Genomic DNA, 11,108 nt, shown 5'->3' on the forward strand with positions numbered 1-11,108 from the left:
TTCAAACCTGGCAAGGACTAAACGATTTCATGACATTTCAACAAAATTCTTTGCAACCATCACCGTCATACTTTGAAACAAACTAGAACATTATATACAACGCTCACAGCACATGTTCAGCAAAAAGGAAAAATGTAGAATTTATATATAATTCTAAATATGTGAGGTGTTGAAAACATACCAATGCAATGGTAGCTATATCTGGATGCCAAGATTATGATGGGTTTTATTTTCTCTTATACATTCTTTCAATATTTTAAAAGTGCTTCTTTACAAAAGACGGATCATTTTATAATCATAATATTAAACCGTTAAAAGATTAGGTAAAGAGTTCACCCAAAGACCAGACATGAAGCATGGTTGGGTGGGTTGTACCACATGCAGCAGGGAGCAGCAGTTTGGGAGGACTGCTGCTCTTTTTTATAGTGGTTGTCATCCATGATAATTAGCCTGTAGTTAGCCCAGGTAATATTTGTTGGAACATTTACTGAACTGTTGGGAGTAAACAAAAGGCAGAGGACAAGGGAGCAGTCTGAAAGCAAGTCAGCCACCTACGCTACTCCCCCTGACTGGCCTCCTCGCTTCCCAGGCATCCTGCGAACCTGGTCTACCATGAACACTTTGGTCTCTACAAGACTTTTGCAAATCAATACTGCATTACTTTCTACACTCACTATTTCCCTACTGAAATCAGAAAAAAAGCTAGGGAAGAGAGTTCAGCCTTTTTCCTATCTTGGTAGAAGACAGCTCAGCCCTGCTCTGCCCAAGCCCTTAAACATGGAACTAAATCAAAAGAATAAGTTTCAAACCAACAGCAATACAGACAAAGGGCAGAGCTAGGCTCCTGCCAAGTTCAGTGGACATTTTATTTGGACTTGCAATTCCCTAACCTTAAATACCAAGGATCAAACACTTCTCTATGGTCTAATCTAGCATTTAGATTGGCAGAATCAGTTTAACTTTTAATAAGAAAAACGGTCGAGTTTCAGAGCTGACAAATTCTGTGAGTCTGTCAAGTTCAAGGAAATGTTCTAAATTTATAAAACAAGTCAGCTTTGATAATCACAGAATTGTACACCCTGACAGAGGAATGAACATTTAAATGGTTCAGACTTTGTCTTCATGTTCACCAAGATGGACATTCCGGTGACCTTTGTCTTCCCCAATCTTTCAAACTTGAGCGCATTTGAGTGCCAGGTCAATTATACTCTTTCCCGAGTGGCTAAAGCAGCTTTCAAAAATATTGTTGTCACTGTGTCAGATCAAGTGGAGAGGAGCAGAAATATGACTCGGGAGTCTCAAAAGGTATTAGGCATCAGGTTAGCTGGAAATTAAATTCCATTTTCTGGGATTCCATGTAATGCCCCGAGAGTGAAAATATTCAGTTCCCTTTATTAGTGCTGAATGTATAGTTCAAAATGAAGATTAAATTAAGAAGAAATACCAAAGCTGATGGTCTAAATAGCTCTCTAAATTCAAGATCTTCAGTAATACGCTTCCACACCTGATCTTCCATCCCCAGTTCCAGAGGTTCTCTTTAGCTAAACTGCTGAGCTCGTTGCTTTTGAATGAATATTTTTAAAGCTACCTTCATCATGTCAATTCTACACTCAGAACACTACTGTAGCTTTTGTGTGTTCATGAAAAAACTCTAGACTCCTCTCCTTAGCCCCCAGGAATCTCTGAAATCCTGAGTAGCCCCATCTATTTCACCTCCTCATCAGCTGCTCCAACTAACCTTCTTTCCGCACCTACATGGTGCATCACTGACCCTAGATATACTCGGCCCTGTCCCAGCATCTGATCTTTCCTCTTCCAAGTCCCCTGCACTTTAAACATCCATATCTACTCCCAAGGCCTGTTCAAGTCCTATCTCATCATAAAACCTTCCTTTACTTCTTCAGTCCACACAAGTCTCACTGTTTTCTCAATGAATTACTGCAACACTGATTTGTGTGATGGTAACTACACTTCACTACAGGCTGGGCTCTGCACATGTTATTTTGCAGGTATGGTTTCATTTTATCTTCAGAAGAACTCTGAATGATAATCATCATTGTCTTGTTCATCATCTATGAGGAAAATGAGAAGTGAACACAATTTATTTCCCCAGAAATCTTGGGGTTTTGGAAGCACTATCATGTCATTTTCCCTCTTTGCTCTTCGGTGTCCAGTACCTGATAAATATTTTTGCTAGATATCTACAATGTTAGAGTTCTTACTGGAAGAGCAGCAATTCCAGCCCAAATCTTTCTCTAAGAACAAACTTTATCTGTGTGTATCTATACTCACAGGCAAGCACCAATGTACCACGTGGGCAAGAATTCACTAGACATCAATTGATAATTTGCTGTCACTTGGAAAACGAAGTTCCATGTGAGAGGAACCCAGAAAAAAGTAGGGGTAGTTATTCTATTTGCAGACAGTGTGAACTTCAAGCCAAGGCTCATCAAAAGAGATAAAGTTCACTACATTCATTTTAAGGGAAAACTTCAAAAAGAGATAACAATCATGATTACATACACAGCAAATACAGGAGCACCTAAGAATGTAAAACAATTAATGGACATGCAAAATCAAATAAACCCTAACACAATTTAATGGGGGGGATATTAACACTCCCCTGTCACAAATAGGTAGAACTAACGAAAAAATTAACAAAGAAATATCAAAACAAAACAAAACCTGTGAACAAATAGACTTAATAGATGTCTACAGAGTGTTCCACCCAACAACATCAGAATAAACATTCTTCTTGGCTGTACATGGGAAGTTCTCCAAATTAGACCATACACTAGCCCATAGAACATGCTTAAGTAAATGCAAAGGAATTGAAATTATCCTATGCATATTATCTGACCATAGTGCAAAAATATTGGCAAAAGAAACCACAAAAACTCCATAAATACATGGAAATTAAATAACACCTTATTGAACAAACAATGGGTCAGAGATAAAATTAAAGAAGAAATTAAACATTATCTACAACTAAATGATAATCCCTATAAAACATACCAAAACTTATGGGAAACAACTAAAGCAGTCCTACAAGAGAAATTTATAGCTATGAATTCTTGTATTAGGAAAACAGAATGAGCTCAAATAAACAACCTAGACAGGACTGTAGGAATTCACCAATGGTTTTTATACTCCAAATTGTTGTTGTCACATAAATTGCTCAGACTACCAGATATAAGCATGCAAAATTGGTTAAAATATAAAAAAAAACTTTTAATCATTAACTGTTCCCCTCAACAAACCATCAAACACCAGCATTACAGTTATGCCACCGATCCATATATATATATATATCTTATTCCCTTTATTGATTTGATCAATCTTCTACTCTTACATCTGGTAATCTGAGCACCTTCGTTGAAAATAACAATATGTAATATAACAACCATTGTTAATCGCTATTATTTGGTTTGAAATCCAGTATCATTTTTAATGTCCTTCCATTGTTGTTTGTATTTTGCTATTGTTCTTTTTTTGTACTATTTTCTTTAAAATAAAAATTTTTTAAAGAGCAAATAAACAACCTAATGTTAAACCTCAAACTTCTAGAAAAAGAAAAACAAGTCAAGCACAAAGCTCATATGAGGGAGGAAATTTAAAAATCAGAGCAGAAATTAATGCAATTGAGACAAAGAAAATGATATAAAGAATCAATGAGCCCCTGGTGCCACTGCAGGAAGGGCCTTGGACTCGGGAAGCCTTAGTGGGCTGCCTGGGAGCCCACATCCTCTGGTGTCACCCACTGCTGCCACTGTGGGAGGGACCTCAGACTCAGGTTGTCTCGGTGAGACATCTGGGAGCCCGGGACCCCTGCATCTGCCTTCCACTGCCATCTCAGGAATGAACCTGAATCCCCAGAAAGCTAGAGAGATTTGAAAATAACAAAAAGAAGAAGCAAAATGCAAAGTCAGCCAAACACCTGACCCAGGACAAGTCTGGGAAACAGCAACTTGGGAGAACATGGAAGACACACCTGAAATCTCTGAAATTATAGCAACTGAAGTAAAGAACCAAGTACATCAGGCTAAAGAGGAAATCCGATCAGAAATAATTGCTTAGGTAAAAAAACCAAATTCTAGAAAAAGAAGAGCAAGTTAATCTCAAAGCCTGAAGAAGGGACGATATTATAAAGATCAGAACAGAAATTAACACAACTGAAACTAAGAAAACAATACAAAGAATTCATGAATCAAAAGTTGGTTCTTTGAAAAAATAAATAAAATTGATAAACCCTTAGCCAACCTTATCAGAAAAAAGGAATGAAAAAACTCAAATCCATGCAATAAGGAATGAAAGGAGTGATATCACCAAAGATCCTGTAGAAATTCAGAAGATCATCAATACCTACTTTGAAAATCTTTACTCTCATCAGATGGAAAACACAGAAGAAATGGACAGATTCCTAGATACATATGAATTACCAAAGCTGAATGAAGAAGATATAAAAATATCATCCAAACAATTTAAAAACTTAGAAATTAATCTAACAAAAGAAATAAAAGATCTATACAGTGAAAATTACAGTACTCTGAAAAAAGAGATTGAAGAGGATATCAAAAAGTGGGAAGTGCTGTAGTAAGGTGAATGGTCTGAGGAGGTTTATTACACAGTCCCCACCAACAGCCTCAGTAGTCATATCAGATTTATATGCCACATTTGTTTGTTTTTTAATTCAACACAGACAGTCTTAATAAGCCTAGATCCTATATTTTAACCTATAATGTTCATGATATCTGTGGGATCTAGACCATTTTCTCTATCTCATTCGTTCATAGTACTCACGCTAACAAATATTTTTCTTATGGAAAACAATGATTTCTTTTAGCTGTACTGCTCAGCACCCTGAATATGTTACTCATCCTTGGTTGAAATAGAAAGAAGGATTGGATTAAGCACAAGGAACAGTGTGACATTCTTAGTTGCTTAGTTGGATTTAGATGGTGTTATGGCTTGTAACTAGATGTCCCCACAAAGCCTTGTGGTCATAGGTGAAGAGTTTAGAGCATGTCTGGATTAGAGTGCATGAATGTGGATTAAGGTTGTAATACTGGAATTAATGGTGTGGATAACAGAAGGCCCACTCTTGGGGTGATAACACCCATCAATAGGTTTACAGCCTGAACAGAGAAGGCAGGTTTGCTGCTGTAGCTTGCAGCTCTGCTGCCTTCAGCCTGCTTACCATGGACTATTTCTCCTCTGCAGCACCCCTCTGCCATGTGCCATCCTCTCTTGGAGCCCACTGACTATGGACTGAAACCAGATCTGTTGGGTATTTTGTGTCTGCAATGAGAAAAGTAACCATGATAGGTTGGCTGTGACCATAATTCACTAAAGGTGAAGCCTTTAAGAGAACCACAACCAAAAACTGTGAACAGTATTCAAATGAGGAAAGAGAGAACACATCCTGCCCAGGTGATCCACAGAAATAGAATTCCTCTGAGCTGAATCTTCCATTGTTTACACATTGATTTCAGTCCTTTTAAATCTGAAAGTTTCTCCTCATTCTGGTATTTATTTTCCTTTGTCAGAAGTCTTACCTTTCTCTCTCTCCCCTGCTGAATCTCCACTACTAGACTGTACTGAGAGTTGAGATGAGGTTTTACTCACCTTTGTATCTTGTAGCTCCAATCACTCTGATGACACCATGCCTGTGGATGAACAATTGGAAAGCTGAATTTTTTTAAATAAAAAGTACAACAGAAGTTGTATTTGAGTAAGGGAATTAGGACATTTACTGGAGCTTAATCCATGCAAGCACTGTATGAAATATTTTATATACATAGCTTTAATCTTCATGTCAAATCCACAGGATTTACAGATGAAGAACTTGAAAAGCTGCCCAAAGTCACACAGGTGTTAGAGGTAAGCGTAGGACTCAGCTCCAGAGATGTCTGTCTACACTGGACAGTCTCCTCCTTGAAAATACAAAGTTGAGGCAGGTAGCCCTCCATGCTGAGCAGTGGATGTTAGCACATGGCCTCTCTGCATCCCCTGGTCAAGTGGTAATCACCATGCCAGTCACAGCCCTTGTTCATGAGAGCCTGTTATACCCCCTCCTGCATACAGGCTCTCTCTAGTGCTCCCCAGGGTGGCATGTTAGAGGTTGCTTGGACTTCAGCTGCCAATGCTTTTTAGAAGGAAGTGAAATTAGAGTGGAAATTTGGAGATTCCTATGGCACATGGTCTCTGCAGAGCTCCATCTGTCAAGGCCTAAGGAGAGCTGCTTGTGCAGACTTCAGAAACTGTCATTCATTCAACAGCCATGCATTATTTCTAATGGGAAAACCCACAGCCAGCTCAAGGCATTATTGATTTCATCTTCTCCTTGTCCTCAACTTCTCAGCTAATAGTTTAATTGTCAAACTTTTCTGCAGAAGCATAATTAAAAATTCCATTCCTAGTCCAGTTTTACTTAGAAAACTACGCACCATACTTTCAGAATTAAAAAAGTATATGCAGTTGGTTCATTGCAGTTTTTTTCACTTCGGTTATATCATCCTATAATAGTCACTAAGAGATGTTGAGGTCTGAAGTAGAAAATACTTGCTCCAAAGTTTCACAGAGACATCAATGAGGGCTTTACATCAGGGGCAACCTAATGCTAATAATCATATAATTCTACACCCTCCACTCCAGCAGAAATCTCATGAGCTTTCCTAACTTAATAGAAATCACCACAACCTTATGAAAATCTATACACCTCCATCGGAACAATGTGTTACCAAGGCTATACGGCCACCCAGAATAGATTAAAATAATGAAAACCAAAGTGAAGAGAATGTTATTTCAAACCATGTATCTCAATTTTGACAGCTTTGTAATCATTTCTGTACATGTGTTTATTCACATAAAGAATTGTTCTTTATGGACACACGGAATTACAATTGGTTTCTAATTACTTAATCTCTCAGTTCTCTGTAATATGAAAATTTAATTCTCTGTAATACAAAATAAATTTTTTTTTGGTAAGAGTACATATTCCAGATACATTGTTTAAGGTGTGGCTGTACTTACCATTGGATCTCTTTAAGAATTTTCTAATGTCTTTTCATATTCTTTCTCAATGCACAATCTTCAAAGAACAGATTTCTTTTCATTTGAAAAGAGTTGGCTTGAGTTGTTAAGTCCACACATTTCCCTGCTTCGCTAAACTTATCAACTTGCTAAACTTCTACAATATCAGTTTCTTTATCCATATAATGGAGACAACCAACCTGCAAGTGATACTATGAAGATAGATAGAATGACATAGGGTTGCTTTATGAAGTACATGGTATACTGCAGTGTCAATCTAGATAATTTTTTCCTAAAACCCTACCGCTTCTGTCTTGGTTACTTTTCTCTCGTTGCTGAGACAAAATATCCAATGCCCAAAATGAAGGAAGGAAAGGTTTATTTAGCTTACAGTTTGTGGAGGTTTCAGTCCATACTTGGCTGGCTCTGAGGCAGACGGTAACAAAGCAACAAGAAAAAGGGGAGAATGGCAGCCGAACAGCAAACAGCCAGGGCAAAAGGGAGGAATGACAGCAAGCAGCTTCTTTCCCTGCCTTACTTTGTAAATAGGCTACCCCCACCTAGGGGCCCTGTAGCTCTCACATAATCTCCATGCCCTCCTCTTCCACAGGCTCAGGATGTATACAAAGTAAGCACCCTGGCTTCCTGCTGAGTCACTTAGCCAAACCTCTAGACTCCCCAAGTTGACACAATGTATCAACGATAACAGCTTCTATTTCTGCTTCATTGGAACTTGGCAAGTTTAGTGTCTCCACCCTCTAATAGGAATTGAACCCAGGGTCTTTGCACTGAGCTACATCCCTGTTTTTTTTTTATTATTATTATTTATTTTGAGACAAAGTCTCACTACATTGCTAAATTAACCAAGATGAATGCAAGCTTGCAAACCTGCCTCAGACTGCCAGAGCACTGGGATTACAGACCTGCACAACTACATCTGGTAAAGGTTTTTTAAATAAAGCAGCACATCTACAGGTATTGCTCAGTGGTAGAGCACATGCTTAGCATGAACAAGGCCCCAGGTTTAATCCTCAGCCTGCCAAAAACAAATAAATAATATAAAAACATATAAAACAAAGGCATGTGATGCTCTTTTTTCTATTTTTCTCTTTGAAATTTTGATTTTATGGAAAAAGATCCCTGATACATGCCTGTCATGCTCCCTTTTATATAATAACTTAGATTGGTGACTTTCTAATACTCATGTCAAAATACAAATGATTAACTATAGGATTCTGCTTCTTGCCAGACTTAGTAAAATGTCACACAAATACAGAATCATTTTTCATATTTTCTTGTGAATGACATCACAATGAAGATGAAGTTTCAAATAATACAAGGAAAACTGAATAGAAAAATCACTTACTTTAATTCCTTCCAACTAGAGAAAGGCATTAAATAAACCATTTTGAAAAGAGCCAAAGGGATCACTGTGAGTCAATTCTTTTTTTTGGGGGGGAGGGGTTTTCTCTGGTACTGGGAACCAAACTCACGACCTTGCGCTTGCCAGGCAGGCACTTTTTGCCCCTGAGCTAAACCCCCAGCCCTCTGTGAGTCAATTCTTCAATATGCATGGTTGCAAAACAATTCAGTTACACTCTTAAGAGAGTCATATCTTCAATTTTAATAATAAAAAGGGATACCATAGTGTTATAATTTATATGTAAAAGTGCTGAATTACAGGTATGCACCACCATGCCCAGCCACGTTGTTCATCTATTAAAATTTATTTTAATTGAGAAATAAAAATTGCATCTCTATATCTATCATGTCATTTTAAAATATGTATAGATTACAGAATGGCTAAAATGTGTTAAAAACTAACTTTGGAATGCTAGTGCCAATTGCATTGAATCTAAAGATCAATTTAGAGATAACTGATATCTTAAAAATGTTAAGAACATGACAAATCCATGAATACATCATAAATCTTTATTTATTTATTTATAACTACTTTATATTTTAACAATACTATATAGTCTACAGCGTTCATATTTTCACATATTTGGTAAGTTTTTCCAAAAAAAGTTCATCATTTTTAATGTTTTTACAATTTTTTTCCATTTTTAGATAGGCCATGTGCAGTATACAGTATCATCCCATTATCTGTCATTTTCTTTCTGAGGTTTCAATTGCCTATGGTCAACCACAGTTCAAAATATCAAATGGAAAATTCCAGAAATAAGCAACTCATAAAGTTTAAATAACTTTTATTGTGGTAATTGTTATATTTTCTTGTTGTCTGTTATTGCACATAATTTATAGATGAAACCTTATTTCATGTGTGTATGTATGAGAAATGTATAGAAAAAAATAGTATTTGTGGGGTTCAGTCTATCTGCTGTTTTAAGAATGCTCACATCCATGAAGTATCTTCTACTCCCCCAAAGAAAAATACAATCATGTAGAAATACAGTTTCTTTGATATATTGACCTTGATTCCTATAACCTTGTTTCATGCAATTCATTTAGGATTTTCTATGTACACAATATACCATCCTTTAGTACAGGCAAATTTACTTCCCCCATTCTAATCTAATATAGCTTACTTTACTGAACTAAGACCCCTAGTACAATACTGAGCAATAAGAACAAGTATGCATGCCTTGTTCCTGATCATAGGTAGAAGCATTCCATCTTTAACCACTAAAGACATCAGTTCTTTATAAGACTCAGAAAATTGTCTTCAATTGTTAATTTGCTATGTGTTTATCATGAATCGTTTAATTTTTCAAATTCTTCCTGCATCTGTTTTGTTGGTCATATGGTTTTGTTCTTTAATATGGTAAAAGGGTGAGTCATATTGTCTGAGTTTTATACATAAACAGCTATTTCCCTGAGATGACTCTTTAAACATTGCTTTAAACATCCCTTCAAACATTGCCCCTTAGCTGCATTTTACAAATTTTGTAATGTTCCATTTTGTTCAGTCTGAAATATTTTCCTATTATTTTTTAATTGTACCATGAGTTATTTAGAAATATGCTGTTTAATTCCCAAATACTTAGGAATTTTATTCATGTATTACTATCATTCAGTACTAGTATAATTTCATAAGCTCAGAGCAGATACTTTGAATGTTTCTAATCCTTTGAAACTTGCTTAGACTTGTTGTAATAACCAATCATATGATCTATATGCATGTCTACATATTTTTTAACACATTGTCTTGGTTACTTTTCTCTCATTGCTGAGACAAAATATCTGTCACCCAAAATTAAGGAAAGAGAGGTTTATTTAGCTCACAGTTTGTGGAGGTTTCAGTCCATACTTGGCTGGCTCCAAGGCAGAGTGGCACATGGTAGAGGGCAACAGTTCATAGCAGCAGAAGCAACAGCAGCAAGAACAAAAGGGAAGAGTGTCCACAAGCAGCCTCTTTCTCTCCCTTACATAGGCAAACTATCTGCCCCAGGGCAGGTGTAGCACTCACATCCATAATCCCAGCATTGGATCATGGATCAATCATAAATCTAGAGGCCTGTCCCATGACTGCATGAGGCTTTGAGGGGAAATGCAGACACAAACCATAACACACATGTACTCTTCTGTTATGGGGTAGAATATTTTACAAAGTCAGGTAGATAAATTTAGCTGAAAATGTTATCCAAATCTTTAATTTTTTGGTAATTTTTCAGTCTTTTCATTTTATCAGTTACTGAAAGAAAACTGTGGAATCACAAGTATAATTATATATTTGTTTCTTTTTTATTTGAATTTTATAAATTTTGTTTCATATATTTATTTTATATATACCAATTAAGGAAATACACATTTAAGATTTCTATCTTTATGAACTGAACTTTTTACCTTTATAAATTGTCCTGCTTAATTTCTGATAATAATTCTTGTTTAAATCTTTGCCTTGATGTTAATATAATTACATTGGCTTTCTTTAATTAGGATTTGCATGGCATTTTCCAGGTCTCTACCTTTCTCTGTCTCTCTGTCTCTCTCTGTCTTTATCTGGCTTTACCTCTCTCTCTTTCTCTCTTTCTTTCTCTCTCTCTCTCTCTCTCTCTCTCTCTCTCTCTCTCTCTCTCTCTCTCTCATCTTTATATTTTAGGCTGAGTCTTTGT

Source organism: Chinchilla lanigera, unplaced genomic scaffold, assembly GCF_000276665.1.
Source record: "Chinchilla lanigera isolate Chin_1 unplaced genomic scaffold, ChiLan1.0 scaffold00019, whole genome shotgun sequence".
Classification (NCBI taxonomy): domain Eukaryota; kingdom Metazoa; phylum Chordata; class Mammalia; order Rodentia; family Chinchillidae; genus Chinchilla; species Chinchilla lanigera.